The sequence below is a fragment of the Nylanderia fulva genome, unplaced genomic scaffold (genome assembly GCF_048542155.1).
Source record: "Nylanderia fulva isolate GAGA-0341 unplaced genomic scaffold, ASM4854215v1 Scaffold1, whole genome shotgun sequence".
Classification (NCBI taxonomy): Eukaryota; Metazoa; Arthropoda; class Insecta; order Hymenoptera; family Formicidae; genus Nylanderia; species Nylanderia fulva.
In genome coordinates, this window is record NW_028189192.1 from 8,060,294 (window position 1) to 8,082,179 (window position 21,886).

The window sequence follows — 21,886 nt, forward strand, 5'->3', positions numbered from 1 at the left end:
AGAAGAGAAAGAGAGAGAGAGAGAGAGAGAGAGAGAGTGAGGGAGAGAGAGAATCTGACATCCCGAAGAAAGGGGAGGTTACCGAGTCAGAATTTATCGGTCTCTAATTAAAGACCGCGTTACCATCGGAAGGAGGGCGCGATTCCGTGCAGCGATTCGAATTAAACCCTCAATTCCGGATAAGGAATATAGTCTCCGACCCGCGCCATCACCTATATAGACGCCTCTTGTTTTCCTGAGTCTTCATCAGCCATTTGTCTCTCTACGCAACCCGCCTTAAGCCATTCGACCTCCGTAATGCTACGTAGCAATTAGAAATATCTGTGCATCTCGTGAGTCGCGCAAAAATAAAGTCATATCGTATCAATATATAATACGTAATCAAATTTTATATTCTTAAACTGTAACACACACACATCACAAATGTATCTAGCATTTTATTTTTGCGGAAATTAAGAAACAAGTATACACACGGGACAAACGCCTCGTAAAGAGAGATAGACAAAAGTATCCAAAGATGGATAAAATAATTTTGTTCCAAAGAAAGGTTATTCTGCTTTTACAATTTATCCCATAATTTATATTCCAATTGAATGCATTTATTTGTATAATTCATAGCACACATTCACTTATGACATATCGTAAGAAACGAGTTAAGCGCCGTAAGACTAAACTTTTGCGTCGTTTATAAGACTGAACGTCTTTTAGAGGACATCATACGTTATATCCTCGTTAGCGAGGCACGCGTCAATTGGGATTTATGCGTTTGGAATTGCGCAGCTCGCTCGCGACGAGTGTTCCGACTCTCACATTCGTTTGCTCGTTGTCGCAAGTGTCCGAATTCTTCCGTTATGCTACTTCGAAAACGAGACTTTAAAGTCCCGGAATGCTCTCGAAATCATTTCAGTGCCTATTACTCGCGGACTCGAATACAATCGCGACAAAATAATACGAACAAAGGAAGAACTGTCGTTGTGAGCGCAAAGACAGTTTCTCCCATCTTGCGGTCCAAGAAACCGTGTCCGCAGCATCTTGGAATAAAGTGGAGAGGCAGAATCCTGCGGCGTGCTCACGCGATAGCCGGCGATTATTTCCTATTATTTACCTTATTATTTAGGTCCGTGAGACCGGGGGATGCCGAGGGACGAGGAAGGGATCCCGCGGAGGTTAGGGGCAACCGTGGCCGCGCGCGGCCGTATTGATCTTATCCCCCGACATGAGAAATGCCCGCCGGTTTAATAAACTCCCGGGACTTATGAAGCACGTCAGGGTGATTCACGGCCGCCTCATTGAGTCGTATTTATACAACCGCGGCTGATAGATTTATGGAGGACAGCGCAGCGTGGTCCCTTCTCCCCCCCTCCTCCCCCTTGTCATACTCCCCCACTAACCGCTTCCCCCCTTCCACCTCTTTCGTTCCGCACCTCCTCCTTCTCCTTTTTCCGCCACACTCTTTCGTATTATTGCACACGTACACGTGTTCGGAAGCACTCGCGAGTATATTCCGTTGGTCACATGGACGCTGATTGTTCGCATCTATGTGCGCCGCGGAGAGACGGCAACAGATGCAGAATCGGAGGATGAGATGGAAGAAACGCTCGGATCGGAAAGGAGAGTAAGAAGAAATGGCGGGAGAGAAGGGGAGGGAAGAAGAGAGGGCGGATAGCCATTCGACGAACATGGTGGACCGTCTATGGATGTCAGGAGGAGCCCATGGCGTCACACATGCACCTCACCTTGCTATACGAGCGAGAGCAAGCAGCCTTATAAAGTAGCCGGGCTACGATTTAATCCGAAATTTATTTCCTCCATTAGTAAGGGCTTGTCTCGAGCCCGAGTGAGTGAGAGGCTGACGAGGACGACGCTTCGCCTTTTCCGACACTATCCCGCCGCTCCCCATCTTGTCTCGCTTCTCTCTTTCTCTTGTAGGAGCGTCGGAATGCGCGCCGGTGCATCGCAAGCAACACCACTACATTATGACTCCTATATCGCCATCTTTATTATATCCGCGGTGCACCGGTGTCCGCAGTCGCGTTTGACAAGCGTCGTTTCTTCCTCTCGTCTTCTTTCCTCTTCTCTTTTTTGGCAAATCATTGCCGGTGAATTCAAGGCCTCTCGAGCTCGATGAACAACTCGAGGAGATCCCTCCGGGTTCCCGTCCGTTCTATCCGTGATGAGGACACGAGGATAGTCGAGGATTAACACGACGCTTCCCTACGTTTAACCTCTGCTTTCCAGTAGTTGCTGCTATTGGTAACAGCATTTTGCAATCTTTCTTAGAGTCAAAGAGCTCGTTCCCTTTTTTTAATTACGACGGATCAACTATTTTCAAATGTTTCCATTTAATCCTTTGAGTAAGCTTTTGGATTTTAAGAGTGCGATAAGAAATATTTTTATTATAAACAAACTTAAAATTGTTTACATATTTTTACGTATTATATTAATTATCTGATATTATTTAATATAAAAGTTGCAAGAATGTTTACTGTTTTATAATTAAAATTTTTTAATTTATCAAGATTCCGTGCGATACTTTGGAGAACAAGTTCAGTTATACCCTTTCCCGCGTCTTTATAGATAGATGTTGTAGAGGAGGCCAAATTTAAACACCCCCTCGTACTTGCAGAATTTCGGCCAACTTTTAAGAATAGAGGTCGTGCGACGCGCGATTATTTTCATTCACAGTTCAAGTGAAAAGACGTACGAGGTTGAAAGATGAGGGCACATTACGTAGACCATAGATGGAGGCGCTGCGTAAGATACGCATCGCCCGGGCCGACAAATTGCCTTCCCTCTTCTTTCTGGAGGATCAGTAGTTTGGTAGGTAGGTAGGTGCAGTAGGTAGGAAGGTTATATGCCGAGAGGTTGAAGGGTGGGGGTTGACGTCTCAGTCAGCGAGAAAGAAAGAGAAAGAGCGAAAGGGCAAGCAGGAAAGGCTGACGTAAGAAGAGAGCGGGCAAAAGACTTGGGTACATGGTCTGGCACGATCTTTCTCGATCTTCTTCTACGGTGGTCGTTTCATCCCTCGGGGGATTGTGGTGGATAGATCACTTTATTACGTCTCAGGCAGATTGACATTGCGTTACATTAATAAAAAAAAAAAATTCTTGCAAGCATAACAAAGTTGTGTGCATAAATGAGGATTTTGATGAATAGAATAGAAGAGAATCTACAGCGCTAAATATAGAACAACAGATAATTAAGTTATTAATTTAGCGAAATTGTGTGCAGAAAATAAATTATTTCTCAAAGATATGGATCTGACTGAAAAGTATGATGGAATAAAAAAATTTTTAAATCTTAATATAAATAAAAAACAAAGACGTTTAATTAAAAGGTAAAGCACTATGTGATGGAAAAAATAATGATATAATTATGTAAATCATTTAAGATCTTTCAAGTATTTTTATCGTATTTATATCGTACGTTCTTTTTGTATGCTCCCTTTATTTATTCTTCTCTTCAATCATGATACAATTATCAAGGAGATAAAGTATCGTAATAAAATCAACAGAGTGCAGTGCACATATTGCACGCGACTAAGAATCTGCGTTGTGAAGATAAGTTGTAAGAAAGCACGAAATCAGTTTAATTGTTCTAGTTTTATCACGACTGTAGAAGAAAAAATTAAGGGCAACAAGTGGGTGATTGTTGACCCTAATCCTCCGATAAACCTGCAGTATAATAATGCATAGGAAGGCAGGAAGGACTGACGATCGCGATAATGTATCGCAATAAGATTATAAATGAATGGAATAGGTCATGATCTCTGCGTGGACCGCAACGTAACAGAAAATGAGCACAAATAATCGCCAACTAAACGGCGGATTGTACAAGTCCGTCGATTCCAAACAACCAGCGAAACCAGTTTGACCGTGTAATATTGGAACGGATTCGCGATTGTCGTATCAAGGATCTAATCCGCGAGCGCGATCTAGGAATACGACATACGCGGTATGGTATTTGGGGACGGCGGGGAAAAGAGGACACATAACGTGGTGTTACGTAGGCGAATTAATCATTCGTTAAGCAACGCCGCCTTGTCGAATGCTAATTTTATCGCTCGCGGTTTGTATGCATTAAATATCATTGTAACGAGATATGGCCTGGCACGCGCATTATCGGTGGATCGACCATGAGAACGTTGTAGTTTCCAGAGATGTGACAGTTAACGAGATGATATATACGCGGGATATAAATAAATCATCCACGGGTCTTGAGAAACCTTTCGAGAGACCTATCGCGCGATAATGCGCAGCTCTTTTTTTTTATCGCTTCCTCTATCAAGAACGTTTCATTGCCGTCAACGTGACGGTTGTCCGTCCTTCGGATCTCAATGACGGAAGAAGTAATCATATCGCGACGCGAACGTTAAACGACGGATTCTCTCTCTTGATGTTACATCTCTTTATATTACATCTCTTTATTACTATAAGAATCCCTTTAGTTTACTGCTGAGCTAAGAGATGGCGTGAGTAGGAAGAGACGATAGGATGAGAAAAGATGTAAAAAATTTCTAAATTTCAAATTCGATTCGCGTCAAATGATAATATATAGAGATGCAAATATTACTACAGAAAATAATAAGAAATTATATTCTTTGTTAAATATATATAATTATTTATATTATATTGCTGGTTGGATAGTTTTAGATTCAACATTTTAATTACTCATGAAACGATCAATGTTTCACATAATTGGTAATAAAATCGATTTTTCAACTTATAATCCACGCAATTAATTACAATTTATTCATATTATCCGATCGTTTCTTTCTCGAGTGACGTTTCTCTTTTTAAAATTCTTTTTAAAATTGATCGGCAATAGTAACGAGACAATTGTTGCAAGAACGGCTTTCGATCTTTATGCTTCTCTCGACGTTACAACGATTTAGTTTAGAAACATAATCACGAGGAAAGTTGGAGCCATTGTTGCAATGCATAGCCGCGAGACGTCGCGGCTAATAAATGATGGACTGGCGATCAAGATTACTTATTTCTGAAAGGCTCTTTATCCTAACGGACGTCGCCGCGCAATCATTCTTTCAACGAGAGCTATACGCCGTCAATGTGCGCTCACGAATGGCCTCGATCACGGCGAGCCTCAGTTTGCCTTTCTTTATCGATCATCCTCTTATTATCCATCCCGCGAACTCATGACGTTCGAACTGTAGCGATGCTTTGTCGGACGAGCGAGCGAACGCGGAATACGTCGAGCCCGAGGATGAGTCTTGCCACAGGAAAGGTGACAGAGGCGGACGAGGTGACAGGTCAGCGACCGGGGGCCTCACCTGTTTCCCCCCGGCCGCACCCTTCGATCCGCGATGCTTGAACTCAGGAAATATGTCCATCTCTCTCTATGTCATTTAGTCCCCGAACTCCATTCTCCGCTCGGGATATTTGTATGCCCTAATGATCCCCTCCCTCGTTGCACACGTACGATCACCCCGACACTCGCTTCGTTGTCACGTTCACGTAGATACACGCTGCGCGTGTTCGCGTGTGCGCGATGGTCACTCGCTATAAATCAGATTCCCGTGAGATAGCCGCCTAGCTGCTTCTCTCCGTTGAGTTTTATCAGGCGTACCGGCGCCGCGTGCTAATTAAACCGACGTGAAATAATCGCGGCCGCTTCACGATTGATCGTTGATCGAGGGTCGTTCGAGTGCGCGCCTTCCATCGTCCTCCACCTAGGGAGAGGATGCGGGATTCTGCATCATCTCCTGCGATTTTTAAAGACCAGCGCCGCGACGTCGCCGTTAATCCTGGAAACAGTCTAACACGCTTGCCAATGTATCTGATGAAACGATAACGACACGTTGCTCTGTGTAGTTGGGAAATTAACGGTGGCAATCATCAGGAAAATCCGTGATTGCTGGAATTAGCGCAGCTTTGCCTGCCGTGATACAACGCGAACACATCCTCGATGAGATGACTGAAGTGATCGAATGGATGCAAATTGCTCCGACGTCAGAGAGTATACTGATTACTCTCTCCATCATGCATATTGTTTTAATATAGCTTTCTAATTAATGGAATTTGCAAATAACTTCCTTTGAATTGATATCAATCTGTTAGAAATATGTTTAGGATCTTATTTATTTTTTCTACGTTTAATTAATCAATCTTTTCAGCATAGATTTTAATTTTTCTTTTTCAAAATTTTACTATAAAAAACAAATAATTTGAAACCAAATATAATTATATATTTTTTGCTAACACAAATGCAACTATTAATTTTTTCATATTATTAAATAAGTTATGCACTTTTTTTCAAATTCGCTATAATTCCGAAAATAATTTCAATTCTCCGTCTAAAGAACAGAATCCGTACGTCAAGTTTCCTAAGAAACCACAAGACGGAATCTTAATCTCTTTAAACGAATAAAAAAGAAAGAGCACACACGCGCGCGGACCTGATGGTTATAGTAAAGTATTTCCAAGGTAAAGCTAATAGGAAAAGATCGAAATAGGGGGATGAGAGGGAGGAATGGAAGGCTACCGTCTCTGGATTTATGTGATCTTTCACCGCGTAGGGAGGATCATAGCAAGCACCTTCGCTTCGTCGCGCCTCTCCATACTCAAGGTATAAAGCTTTGTGGCTATGGTGCAATTCCCGTACGTATAACGTCCGCCCGCCCTCCCTCTTTCTCACACTCGTATATTATTTTGCCTGAACATGGATAATTACAGACCGCACGAGATGGATGTGTGTCGGGCGGTACCGCGTTATCTCTCGCGTCCGTCCGCCTACGGAGCCCCCATCTCTCTCTTTCTCTTTTTCTCTCTCTCTCTCTCTCTCTCTCTCTCTCTCTCTCTGTCCCTCTCTTTGGATTTATCCCTCTATTGTCTATATGGGGTTATCATGTCTGGCACCGAAAATATGTACTCGCGAACACCTCATTAAACACGAAGACTCCGCGGAAATGGAGTAACCCGGGCTTATCACAGTCTCCTTAGAGCAGAGGAAGAAATCAATGATGTGTGATGGCAATAAATTACAATGTATGTGCATAAATTTAAATTTTGTAAAGAAATTGTTTTGTAATTAAACAGTGATTTGACACAGTACATTATTTAGAGTATGGGAATTATAAATAATGTTATATAAACCTAGCGTAAGGTACGAATAGGAATGATTTATTTTCGCGACGATATTTAAATTCAAGCAAAAAGATACCTTTCAATCACTTAGAGGACCCGGAGGACCGATGAATCTAAACCGAATGTCTCGAAAATTCGTAGTATTGCTTTTCTCAAACCCGTTGCATTCGTAGATCCGGTCCATCTCGCGCGGCTGTCTCAAATGATTCAGTCCCAGATTAAAGATAACTGCGCGTGTAAGTTGTAATCGCGGCATTACCGTGTACCCTTAATGCGAGCGATAAAGTAGATTTTATCACAATTATCACTGTTGTTTATTACTCGGCTTGTAGTCTAAGAATAACAAACTACTTAGCTTGCGGCGATCGTAAAGCGACGGTACTACTTAACGACATGCATTGTAACAGCTGTTTCCTGCAAGTTCTATTACAATCACTTTCGTACCTGGTCGATTTATTACAATGGTACGACTGTGTTACATTTAGTCCGGTTGCCGCAATGGTACAGCGACAAGTAGCTGTTGCAAAAGCCATTGTCTACCTGTTTCTTTTTGCATTTGCGATGCATTTCTTTCGCGCATGCAGCCAGATAACGCAATTCGTCACGTACTTTGAGTCAGATGATAACGTCAGTTTTATTCAAATACGTTGAACAAAGATCTCATAATATTGTGGCTTTTAACGATATATTTGCTATTACCAATCCTTTCGAAATATAATAAAACAAATAACAAGTTTGTGTTTATTTTCTCCAGGGATTATTAAATATAATTTCGAGTACCATTCTCACAAGAGTCATCCTGGTGTATAGGCATGTCATGCCATAAACACATCGTTTTAATCGATCGCTTCGAAATCCATTGCCGTCGTTCAGGATCCTCGTCGTCTCTTTCTGCTTCGGGAATAGTTAATTCACGAGCCGCGTGGTAAAAGGGCTGAACAGGTTCCGAAGGATACCGGTAGCAATAAACACTAATACCATAGTGTGGTATCTAGCGTGCAAAATATATTCAATATCAATGCACGCGCTATCTCTCGTCCCACGATGGGCGAATCTCGTATCTAAACAGCGCGCAAACATTCCGCGGCTCTAAAATATGAAGTGTCTCGGTGGTCCTTAGTTCGTAATCAAGGACGTTTCATGTCGCGTTGCTTCACAGTACGCTGTAATCACGGATAAGTCGTACTTATCGCGACCAATATCTTACATTGTCAAAAATAACCCCGCAGTCTTACGAGAAATTTATGCAAAGTACTCGACCGTGTAATTTCCATTATTGTAAATTCACGGACCAAGACTCGAGGCGGATATCGGCATGTTACGCGTTCGTATAGGCGGCGATTATTTAAAGCCGACTCTGGAATTGGTAAACTATCAATGCGGAATTTTGTCGTTAACCATTTGTGGGCAGAAACTCGCGTTTTATCGCGTATCAAAACTTTTATTCCCACTATGATATTAATCTTATCAAGAAGCAGTATTGCAAATTTCACCTTTTAAATTTATTTATCGAATTGTGCATTATAAATTTAATAAGGATGCAATGTGTTGTTTTTTGATAAGATTAATTTGATCATAATTCGATTTATCAGAGAAATGTTTAAAAAATTATTTTTCACAAACATTATTTCAAACATTTAGAAATAATAAATATTTACACAATTAACGATGTAATTTTATATAACAATTATGTTTTTAAAAATATAGTAAATGCTTACAAAATAAGAATTAATTCCATAATGCAAGGATATATAAATATATATTCTCATGCATGATAGAACGAGAATTATTTTATATACTATCGTACATATATATATATATAAAGATTCTTGACTATTTCATTCGTTCCAATATCAGCGTCAAAGAATTTATGCAAAAATGATAAACCTAATATAAGATTGAAAACCGCTGTTCGTCAACCGTATCGTTTTCAACGTCGTAGAAATAGACGCATGCTCACGGTACCACGAAGACACTCTCGCTCTATCGGGCTCTATTTAAATATACGTCAGCTCAGTGAGTTATAGGACGGGCCATGTGATTTGTGACAAACTGGCTCCGCCATTAATTACCGTGCAGCATCTTTCCTCGCCTTTACTCTCCTGTAGACGCACCACACACACACATACAAGCATACACACGTATATGTATAACGTTACTACGCGCGAGATGCAACTATCTGAGCGTCGTGTACTCGACGATTCCGGTACTCGGCTTCCTGGACTTTTTAATCTCTCCATTAATTGCTCTTCTGTCGCTTGCTACCCTCTTTCACTTGTTTCCTCTGTTCTCTCTTTATTGCGAAAGATTTATTCTATATCTAACGCCTTTCGACGGTTGATTGAAAGTTTATCGGTTGCTATATCGTTATATCTAATTATAGAAAATATAAAAATTTCGCAAGCAATGTTACAAAAGTAGTAATCTTCAAGCTTAAATTAAGAGAAATTATGACAGAGATTTATATTGTAAAATAAAACACATTGAACGTACAAGAGACGCATAAGTGATTGAAAAATTTTGCGAAACTTGTAATAATGGAAAATTAATATTCGGATTTGTATCGAGAGTCTGCATGCGCGCGATATTGCGAATAAATGAAGAGAAGAGCGCGGGAAGGAGATCGATGAGAAGAAGAGCGATTGCGAGAAAGAAGGGGTGGTGATTATGCAGGTCGTTTATTCGATAAAGGCTCGAATACCGCCATCGCGTGAGGGTGAGGATGACACAGGGTGAGATCTATGGCCCCGTAATATTCTATGAGCAATATTTACGGCCGCTGAGATAAGTGCAAAATGTTTGCGCTTGACGAGGCAGTCGAGCTTCGCTTGCAGGATCTTTTCAAATGGGTGTGAACGCCATTTACGATAAAAAATGTTCTATCGAATTACGACTGGTCTATTTTGCCAATGTTATTGATTAGTTTTATTTTACAACTTATATAATTAATATTATTAGAATTTTCATTGTGAATTACATTATGATTAAATGACACGATGCAACACAAGATCCTCTCGTGAAATAGATAATTGTTTGCGAATTTCGAGGTTACCGCTGGGCTACTTCCTAATCTGCGAAGTAACCGCGACGTAAAATCCAAACCTACGGTCCTGCCGAGTATCGTACAGGACGGGACCCGGTATCCTCATCCTCCGCGCGCTATCGAAAAGCTAGTATTTATAGCTCCATTAAGGCCGGGACTAAATCATCGCAGCAGCCACAACTTTGTTGTATCCAGCCCGGGCACTGCCCATCCGATACCTTCCCAGCCGCGGACCTCTTGTCTAATATTTCGTACCTATGGCGTGGTCTACTACACACGCCTGTATATTTCAAGTATCGATATCGAGGTTGGAGAATGAAAATTTTACCGCGTCTCCTTCCGATAGCGGGGAGGCTCGATGCTCGAAGGAAACTAGAAAAGTCCTACGATCCGGACTATCTCTTTTTTCTTTTTCTTCTTTTCACCTTTCTCGATATGAATGCTTATTTATAATAGAAATTCCGCCGGCGAAATTACTATAATTCTTAGATTAGTTTGTGAATGCAGCTCGAATTTCTCTTGGACTTTATTCCACCTCTCTCTCTCTCTTTCTCTCTCATCTTTATCTTGAATTGTCTATTCAACGGCTGTCAAACGCGAAAACCTGTTTTATATCCGTTCATTAAATTTCTACTTAATCGCGAACCATCAACGGATTCTGAAATACCAGACACATACGCTAATCTATGAACACGAGCGTGTTCTTTTAAGAGGACAATTTCCGAGTATCGGTCGAACTCCATGTCTGGGACGTAGATTCATCCTGATGACGCGTCGGTGGCAGGATATCGCGGTCCATCAGGTTGTTTAGTGTCGGCGCGGGCGTCCGACAGGGCGGCCCCGTCAGCGGCACACATTACGACCCACATTTACTCGGAGTTACACCGGACCAAACCTCGGTCCGAGAGCGAGCGTGTACGCGAGCGTCTGCGCTCGAAGGGCCGGCGAACTTCTTTTTGGTGACTGCACGATCGGCGCAGCGCGTCAGCATTCATTAGTCCAGGCCTTATCGCGGTGCATCCTCGGCGGAGAGAAAGAGGCGAGTTAGATAAAAGGAAAAGTGAGAGAGCGAAGCGAGTCGATCCTTGACATCGACCTTTTCTGTCCAACTTGATTTATAATTGTGTTTTCGTCTACTCGAGAGGGCCCTCCTAAATCGGGACCATTCTCTAGCAAATATACCATTAAACGAATGGATCATTACCATTATAAGCGAGTCGTTCGACATTGGATAGATGGACGGTTGTTGCGGCTAGTGCAGCATCCTGTATATGCGGGCGTGCACCGCCTCGATCGAAGAACGGCTCTCGTAACATAAAATGGTGATTTTATTTAAACGCCAGCCTCCTCGTCGCTCGGCAGCCACCGCTGTATTTATCGCGGGGCATTCCGAGCGGACGTAAGTATGTCGGTCCACGGTACGCCCGTTAATAATGTCCTTAATCCTCGCGCGAGCCCGGGCTCAGCAGCGATCCTGCAGCCCTCGACCGGCTTTTTTTGCATATACCGGCGTGTGTGCGAAAGCATACACCGAGCTGGGCCGAATTCTCGCTTTCGGATACGGTTTTTCGGCGGTTCGCGATATCTACTTTACGACCATTCTGATTGCGAGTGTAGGCAGGGAAGACGATTGCGGCGGCCTGGACGTTCCATCGGGTTCGACGATATACAGCACGTTGACATATGAACGAAAAAGAGAACCATTCAAAACACGCTGGTATATATACAAGGACCAGATAGCGGACTGAGTTGGTTCTGTGTGGCAGACAAGCAGGCAGGCAGGCGTGGATTGTCGTATTTGTCGTACTTGGAACGATGCTAGATTACGGAGGCGGATGGAATGATCGCTGTTTGGCCTGGCATAAAACTGCGGGTTGTAAATAGAAGCGAAAAAAGCCGGACAAGTGCCAAATAAGCGCGCGAATGGTATTCAAATTCAGATGCTACGAGTTGTGCTATAAACTTTAATGCGCGTTAAAAATGCTTTAAATTCTCTATTTTATGGATATATGGTAAATTATTGTTATTTTTCATCAATATTATTATCCATGATATCGAAGAAGAATCGTGTCTGTAATAGGCGGATTGAAAATTATGTTCTAGCATTTTTATTTTCCAGATATTCTGAGATATTTATAATATTATAGTTTCCTCTTATGTCAATCATATATAAAATTCAAACAACATAGAAAAACTAGTTGTTATCTTTAAACTGACAAGTAAAAATGTATTAGTAATTTCACATTAATGTTATATAATCTATATAATCGAATAATTTCACTTCTTGTTACAGCGGCTTGAAAGAAATTGTGGCCAACTCTTCTTCATCCGTATCCTGCGAAACTAAAGCGAAACGTTATACATTGGACAACGTTAGAAAGGACTTTTGACGAGAACGCTGGTAAGTCATAGCGCAGAATGCTGTCTACTCGCGAGAATTTATACAAATTAATTAAAAGGCGCGGGGTAAAATGGTACCGGACTGTCTAATTACTCGGGTGCGCCCGGGCAGCTTCGTCTACAAAAGATGGAGACTGAGAGGTGGCGACGACGTTGGATCTTACGGGGTTGTACAACAGTCGAGACTAGACTGGCAGCGGCGAGGGGTTGCGGGGGAGGAGATTTCAGGCCACACCGAGACAACCGGGGCTAAACAGCCATCTAAATGCATCCGAGGTGGCGCTCACTGCCATTACGGCTGATGGACGCTTATTGACGCACGCCCTGCCAGCTAAGGCAGAGCCTCCAGCAAGCCCTCCAGCATCCCTCGACGAAACGCTCTTCTCTGTCTCTCTGTCTTGTTTCCTTCCTTCTCCTTACCTGCTTCCTTCCCATTTGCTCGCTGTCTTTGCCCCAACGTCCGACTTGCCTTTTATTGTGGCGATATCAAGAAAGCGCCGCGAAAGCTTAAAGCGCGCCCGACTTTCTCCCCGGCATCCAATCGCGAATTTCGTCGCCGTAATTATTCTAACGGATGAAAGCACTTTGGACGCTTTTAATTATCTTTATGCTGATAAGCACTGGAGCAGTTACAATGTGCATTTCTTGTCAATTATACTGTATATTCTCTATTCTGTTTATAACATTTCTATTAATCTTGAGACCTTTTTTTTTTTGATCAATACCATGAATTTCTGAATAAGAAAAGAGTTTATAATCAGCAAAGAAGGTATATAATGGCTGTGCTCTCTGCTTTTACATTATATATGTATCTTATTCGTATATAGAATATAACTGTGTTGAAAGTGCGTGTTTAACGCGTATACGCACGTTGATAAAGATCATAGCACGTAATACCAAAGTTCGTTAAGCTAGTCAGCCTCTCCGAGAGAGAGAGAGAGAGAGAGAGAGAGAGTCGAGTATCATTCTGCAAAATCCTTCGTTCCTACTGGCTGGTTCGCTACCGTCGACAGGGGGTTGCCACGAAGGCAGCTTCCGCGTGGCAGCTTCAGCCGAACCCTCGTACTTCCATCGCCACGGCAGGATTATCGCGTTATTTATGCGGCAATAATAACGAGTTAGTATATGCGCGGGATGTGCTTTATATCCACGTGAGCCATTAGGGTTAATATAGCGCTAGAGTCTCTTTCGCTTTCTCTCTCTCTCTCTTATTTCTATCTCTTTCTCTTTTTTTTCCTTCTGCTTCTCTTTCAAGTAACAAACTCTTGTTCAATTTCGGCCGTGTACGTCATTTGTACGGATCTTACTCCTAACACGTATAACAGAAATTGGCGTAGGGAATATAGTTATCTTTGAATTAGATAAATCGAGATTATATATAAAAAGAATTATTACTTCTTGATAGCTGAAATGCATTTTGACATAATTTCATAATTTAACAAATTTTTAATGTGTCTTACTTATTTTTATTTGAATCCCAAAAATTAGATTAAAATAAAACTTAAAATAAGATATTTAAATTAATAAATATATATCTTGAACATGCAATATGCAACAGAGCTAATTGGATTATGACGAAAATGACCACTTGCATCGCATATGTTAATGATTATCTTTTTATCTCACTCGATATTTGGAGCACACTAATACAAATCAATTTCTATTCTCCCGCGTCTAGAGCTTTTACGCTCGTTTGAAAACAGCGGCGATGCAAACTCGCATTTTCAGAATCGTCAAACCGTCGACGAAGGTCGGACCCGTGCGACTGTTTCTCCTTCAGCGCGAGTACAGTCGTTACTTACGACAACGTCGTATCTCACGTCGCACCTGCTAAGTATCCTCGGTACGTCATACAGAGAGGTGGCGCGAACGAATAATCTCGCCACGCGTATGACTCGGGTTTCCCCGCGGTGAGAAGAAAGCTCGGAAATTATCGCGACAGGATTGTTTATCGACTTGGCGATCAGCAATGTCGACCATGCACCACCCTTTTTACGGGTTCTGCTCATTTAAACCATCCTACAATATTATCGATCACGACGTATTAAAATACATATTATATTTCTGCTATTGGACTCGTACAGAAAAAATTCTTATTTATCGCATTAATTATATTTGCAGCGTTCCTCGCGCGGATATAAAAGCGGTTGAAAGTCGTTTAAATAAGGATCGTATTTCTCGTTTCCGATCCTAAAGTGCTATAACGATTTTGATCGCGACAAGGTACCAAAGTGCATATCTCAATTAGTTTTGGAACAATCTCCATTACTTACATTATTAACTTTGGTGAAACGCATCCCAAACTATCTAACCAATCTTATACGGTGAGATTAAAACGCTAAAACGAATGGCAGATTTAAAAGAGCACATGTGTTTGAATTGGTTTTATTGGAATAATGGAAATCAAGGATCGTTTAATATTCGAAATCATAAAATCAGCATTTTTTGTAATCGATGCAATTACTTTGCAAATATTTCGATTTGCATGGCGAAATAATAAACAATCGATTAAACAAATTTCTCAGAATTTTATAAAGTCCTTTCACGAAAGAAAATTCATGACATGATACATCGCGAGTTAAAGGCATCGCTCGAAAGACATAAAGTATTCTGTTGCTGTATCGAATTCCAAACAGGTTTTCCGCCGACGAAAACAAAGAAACTTCTTAAGTACATTTCAAACACATACATCCTCGAAACTACGAACTCTTATTGCATGCCGTTCTTAATCCTTTTCTGTTATCTTCCGTATCGACGAAGGAAAGATATAGAGAAAAAGTCAGATTGCGAAATATAGTCGAATATAGACGGCGGTGTAAATCATCCAACTTCAGTCATAAAACGTGAAACAAGTCGCGTCCAAAAGCGTCAAATGTGAAAGGACTGGAAGACAAATCTGCTGAGTTTGGGCAACTGAAGATGCGTTTCTTCTTCCGGTCACATCGAGGACGACATGGTCGACTTGTGGCGGTTGATTGGCTCGCATCGATCCAGTATACAGAGAGCAATAGATCAGTGAGACAGTGAGAGAAAGAGTCAGTCTTCTGATTCTCCCACTATGTTGCTTTTCCTCGCCGATTGCGCGAACGAATTGGAAAGAAGAAGAAAAATGCATCATAAATATACAACTATACATCGAAATGAAGACTTACAATCGCAACATTGAAATATCAAGATGATGGAAGAAACTGGGAGAGTTTCTTCCATCAATTTCATACTCGAAGGTTTGCGAACCTAGTAAGGGGAAAGGCATTTCGGAAGGAAGATGTCGCATCGATACGAGGCCATATACCGAGAAGCGATGTTATAGCCGCTACGCAAAGAACCCGAGGACAATTGCAGTGATACGAAAGAAAGAGAGAGAGAGAAAAGGAAATTCAGGTAAAGATAGGAGAAATGTAGAGCAGTCGATGGAGCGTTTCAAAGAGCGAAGAAGAAGAAGAAGAAGAAGAAGAAGAAGGAGGAGGAAAGTGTTGCATCAAGACGACGCACTAGATAACGACAAGGAGACTCGTGGGTGCTGCAGAGAGAAGCAGGAGAGAAGATAGGCAGTCAACCAAAGAGAGGCGAAGATCTGAAAAGGTGGAGACGAAGAGCGGAGAAGAAGGGAGAAGAAGAGCAGGAGGAAAACTAGTGATGAAAGTGAGCAAGAGCGAGAGAGAGAGAGACTTTGAGAACGAGAAGCGGAGGCCGCGCGCTGTTGTTCGATTCGAGCCGCGCGGCCGCGGAGAATACGAACGGCCGAATTATGAAAATGACCCTGTGTGACGCGGCAGCCACCCTCACCAGAAGAGATAGCTTCGAGCAATAAACATACCGCCCCGTGCGGCCCCGCAGCGCCCCTCGCCTTCCGACGCGTCCTGGGGTAGTCGGGAAATACGAAGGGGTCGCGGAAGGGGTGGATGGATCCTTCGCTGTCGCTCGTTGTGCACACGCACGGGTAAACACGTACGCGGAACGTGAATGCGCCGTTTCTTAGAACAAGCCTTTCCGAGGTATTGCGACTCCTTATGATTCTTCGAAAGGGCTTGCACAACGCGCGAGAGACTGCACGATGACACTTGTAAAACGCAAATCAAATGTCAGCCGAGTATCAAAAGTGACATTTCGAATCATAATCAAGTATAGGTATATTTCGAGTCTGCAAAGTTATTTATCGATCCTGCATTTTATAAGACGCCTAATTGACAAGAAATGTATTTTTGACGTAATCTGTGGAATATTATTTATTTAGCTAATATTTGCGGGTTTTCGATTCATCCACTATAAATTATGCGTAATAAATTTCACTATATATTTTGGAGGAAATATATTTCGAATATATATTATAATTACGCGAAATATAAGAATATAAAATATCGAGAATTTAAAAATTATAGCGCAAAAAGTTTGATGTAACCTCTAATTAATTTAGTGAAATGCGAGATTTATTAAAATGTAAAATTTACCTCTAATGAAATATTTACCGCATATTTCCATACGAAACGAATTAAATGATACAACAGATTCCGCATCTCGGTTACTGATTTAGATCAAGCATTCATCTTACGATATGTAACGGTGCGCTGGTTTAACTGGTTTAACTGGAAAACAACGAAAGTTACGACGCGCGATCGGGGAATGAAATACGGAAGCTTCTATTCTCGAATGTGATGAAATAATACGGTTAAACGGCTCGTTCCATCGCTCATGAATGACACTCGACCTTTGCGTCATAGTACTCGTATTCTGAAATTGTGCGGCAGTGGTGGAAAAACGAAGGACACACATATGTACGCTAGTTTGCGCGATACGTTCTGGCAGTCTACTAGCTACTATAGAATCCGGAAAAGGAACGCATCTCAAAGGAGTCGAAAGAATATCCCGTTAATCGTAAAATGCGGGCACGACCGATTCCCTCTTCGAAAGAACGCACGACCCATTGCCCTAAAAGCTGTTCGATACGCTGCAGCATTTATCCTGGAATCTGCCTCGTAAATTTCCATTTTCGACCTCCGTTCTTGGCGAATCGCCGTCGAGGCTGCGAACGTACGACGATTGCTTCTCTCACGTTACTCGCCGAATAGATATTCCTACGTCGAAGACCATTCGAACGTAAGATCGACATTACGTAATTCCGGAACGTATAATCATTTTGAATATCATCCGTAAAGTAGAACCTGTATCGCTGTGTGCATAAAAGCTGCCGTCATAAATCGCGAGAAGGAGATTTCGAAGATTAGGATTTCAATTTTATGCGATCTCCTTTTCCAGTTTTCTAATTAGATTGATAATTTACGTATGAGAATATCCTGCCAAATTTTTAATTCTCTTTAAAATATTTTACGACATTAGTTTAAATTTCGAACAATTGAATATTCTTAACCATGTCTCACGCAATATTTTTTACTATTTCTATTCAAAGAGACAAGCGACGTATAATATTTTCATCTCCAAGATGGAAAATAAAAATTATTGCGTAATGATATTTTTATTTGAAAATAAAATGTTGAATTCGTTCGATAGATTGCTTTATTGTATCGCCGTAGCGTTGTTTTGCGGCTACTATACGATCGGCAAATAAAATAAATACACGAAACACAAGTATCGCTTCTGTATCTGCGCATTTGTGGGTAAACGCGAAATGGTTGGGAATTGCGTGATCCAGCGTGGACACTTGCGATAAACAGATAACGACACGGCCGGTGTGTACAATGGGAGATCGACGTGCACCTGACGCGGATCGTGATGCATTTCCTGCGGACCGCTGGACCGAGCTGCGGCTAGAAAGCTCGCTTAGCCACCGAGGGCCATTCGTCAACCCTTTGGGTCGCGTCTGCCCGTCAGTCAATCCTGTCAACCGTCAATCACCGTCAGCTCTTCCCTTCCACTCGCTCTTATACGCACCAACCGAATGCATAATCAGACTGCAGTGTCCCTTATGCAGATAGCGGTGTCTATAGATCGGCGCCAAATTGCGGACGCTCGCGAATTTACTGCTCGTCGAATATATCGCGTCGTTGTAGCTTCGCAAACTGCCGGCTATTATTTCTCTCGAATGCACTTCCTGTTTAACACCGCGATTTATAAACCCTTATACCGGCTAAAAATATTTTATATTTTGTTTTGTCTTGGTGATATAATCTTTCTTATGACATTTATATTACTGGTATCATTTTTTATGCGCTCTCTATTCGCGTTTCTCTATTATTTTAAATATTTTTATCGCTCGTGTCCTTCTATCACTATGCGATTTATTATTCGATTGAATCAATATTATTTTATTCATGCTTCGATTGTTGCGTACATGCTGTTTTATGCGTATGTGTCAAGATATTCATCGAGAAGCATATCGTTAAGGATTACAACGGGTCACGATGAATTATCAAGTACCGTAATGTGTCATTCTTCATTCACGCATAAACGGATAGCACGTAAATATTGCGCGAAGCAAATTTATATGTACGCTCTACCTCGCTGACAGTCAAATATTTTTTGACTTATGGGACACGCGTCGACATGAACGAGCGATCGGATCCCGATGAACGGCTTTCAGTCTCGCGCTTCGTCCTTCCGACGAACTTTCCTTTTTCGCCCTCGTTCACTCTTTCCTGCCGCTTTCTCTCTTTGTCATCGTAACTCTTTTTCAGCCGACCTTGATGGACAGGCTTCATACGCTAATTGCCGATTTTTTTGGCTGGAAAACCAGCTCTGGCCAATGGTTCAACAGGTGTCGTGGTGGTGGGTCACGGCAAACTTTTATTTGAGCGTGAGAGCGAGGGAGGCAGAAAAAGAGAGAAGGAAAGAGAGAGAGAGAGAAGGAGAGGAAGAGGAAGAGTGGGTGAGAGAGGGTGCACGCGGAGTTCAGCGAGCGGGCGGGAGTCTATTAGTTCACCCCGGAAAAACGCGACCCCACTGGCGGCCTCTCTACGTAGACTCGACCCGTTGTTTGGTATCGCCGATTTTTTTTCTTTCTCTCTCTCTCTCTCTCTCTCTCTCTTTTTTCCATTCGAACACGTCGACCACTGTAATCGCTCTGTCGAAGCAATCCCTCAGCCCGTCCTCACGGCAGACGCTCTAATAGCCCCGCGATTCGTCTATTCGATCCAGTTGCCGTACTTTGCTAAAATACGAAGTGGCTGACTAATGAATTAACCCTCTTTTCGTTTGTTTGCCTATGTAAAGATTTAGATTGCACATGTCTCTATAAATTCAAACTTATAATTTAAATTGCCAATTGCTTATGGTTTAAAAATTATTTATATTTCTTAATTGTTTTAAATTACTGCTGGCTTTCGTAACTTTTTTTTTCTAAAAAAAAAATCTTATGAAAAGTAGATAATTTTAGTTTATTTGTTACACACACATTGTCTATTTATCAAAAAAAGAAAACTTTTGTAAAAGATGGTCCTTGCTCGATGGCATTATTTTTCACAACTTCCCCATTGGCGCAATTATCGCGAATAGATGGTAGAGCAACGATAGTGTGATGTTTATGACGTATATCTACGGTATCATAATTAAGAATCTTTTGTCGACCTTTCTGAAATCGATAATGCGGACATAAACGAGTTGTGATCGAGTCGGGTCGACGCCTCATTGTCATCGGAGGCATTCAGGATCATCGGTGCATGATTATTCCCCGTCGATCGTTTCGTTCATCGCGGCGACATCAAGGGCGGACAGATTATTCGAGACGAGGATATCATTCTCCCCTTCTCTCTTCTTCTTTCCTTATTTTCTGTCAGAAGATGACGAGTCATCGTCGTCATCGAAGGAAGAAAGAAACCAAGTGAGACCAGATGCGTCGGCCGATACGAGAGCCCACCGCTCATTGAGCGCGGGTAATCAATACATTTCATTTCGGAGAACAATTCGAGAACCATAGATAATCCATCGTTCTCCAGTAATAAGATGCAGGGCTGGCAAATGAGTTCTTTCCTCGTAAACGATATTCAGAGAACAATGTATTCGAGACAATTTTCATTAATTTCACTATTATTATGAATGCCCAAAGTGATATTTATATGTTTCTTTGCATTTAATTACATATATATATGTATAAACACACAATACGCAGATATAGAGCTTGCAAAGTGAATCCAATTATAATTGGTTTCGAGAAGTCATTGTTTTCTCCCCCGCGTTTTCCTCCATCGATTAGGTTCAACCGCAACAAATACTTGGAATCCTTGGTTGCAAACTATTCGCGTATAGGTCTATCATGTAAAGATTCCGCAGAAGACCTGCCACGGCATGTCGCGATGGTTCGTGTCGCTCCCGGAAGCGACGTGCATCTTTTCTGACGTGCTCGCGTGGCCCTTGCAACGTCGGGGTTGAACGTCAACGGAACAATAAGTTGTTTTTGCATTCGTCATATATCCGTGCGCCGAGATCCGAGTCTGCCGGGCTCTCCGCCGTCAGGGCAAAGTCACGAAACACAGGAGACACGGAAGAGACAGAGGAGAGACGGACAGTTGCGCGACCCGCGATCCCATTGGAGAACCAATGCTCGTGGTCACGCACGAGCGGTTCTCGCGGAGGATGACGGGACGTATTCCAACTTGTATTGTTGTGCACCCGTCCCACCGCGTGTGCGATCCCGGCCAGGACGAGCCGGAGCGATGAAAACGAGCGGAGATAATAGCAAAGAGATAAGGGCAGCGCCTCGTTACATTACATTCGGCGTGCCAGCTGTGCGACCTCCTTGCTCGTATCCCCCTGTATTCTTCGTCACTCGATCCTTCCGCCTGTCCTTCTCCGGCTCTAACCCTCTCTTTGGTCCTCGAGAATCTTCCATCGTGATCGCATTTGCGTCTTCATTACTCGGGTTCCATCATCTGGTTATCATAACCGCGCGGTTGATGTCTCAGAAATAACAACGCGAGGCTTTCAAAGTGACATTTCTTATCCCTTCCCTTCTCATTTCTGGTGATAAATCTTTGTCCCTTTGGTCGCCATGAATGTTGTTGGCGTAATCGCGTTTTGCGTTGCGTGCCAACATTTTCATAGTTGTCAATTACAAATTATGTCTTTTGAAAAAAAGTCATTAAAAACAATATTACGATTATTATAACATTCTATAACGCATTTATTTTCATCTAATCCGCCTGTCATATCTTTAATAGTACGTGTTGTATGCAATTTAAAGGGCACAATAAAAAGTATCGATTTCATAGAGAGAAAGAGAGAGAGAGAGCTCTGCCAAATAATATGCTAAAGTGATTAATGTATATTGTAAAGAGTCATCGCTAATATACAACATATACAAATAACGCGTATATAAAATTATTATAAAATTCTGTTACAGATTAAAAAATGATTTCTGCTCGAAAATCGGGCAGCGCCAACACAAACATAA

The 21,886-nt window shown here is 42.0% G+C and overlaps 1 long non-coding RNA gene across 7 annotated transcripts in view; it reads left to right on the forward strand.

The window, feature by feature from the left end:
• LOC114945773 (uncharacterized) overlaps positions 1–21,886 on the forward strand; it is a 158,611-nt gene that overhangs the window by 93,813 nt on the left and 42,912 nt on the right. For 5 of the 7 annotated variants that reach the window (XR_014924392.1, XR_014924386.1, XR_014924391.1 and 2 more), the window contains 2 exons: positions 12,440–12,547; positions 12,606–13,409. This is a non-coding gene — a long non-coding RNA (uncharacterized LOC114945773). Of the gene's footprint in view, positions 1–12,439; positions 12,548–12,605; positions 13,410–21,886 lie in introns of those variants that run through there. The other 2 variants (XR_014924387.1, XR_014924390.1) reach the window with 2 other exon arrangements.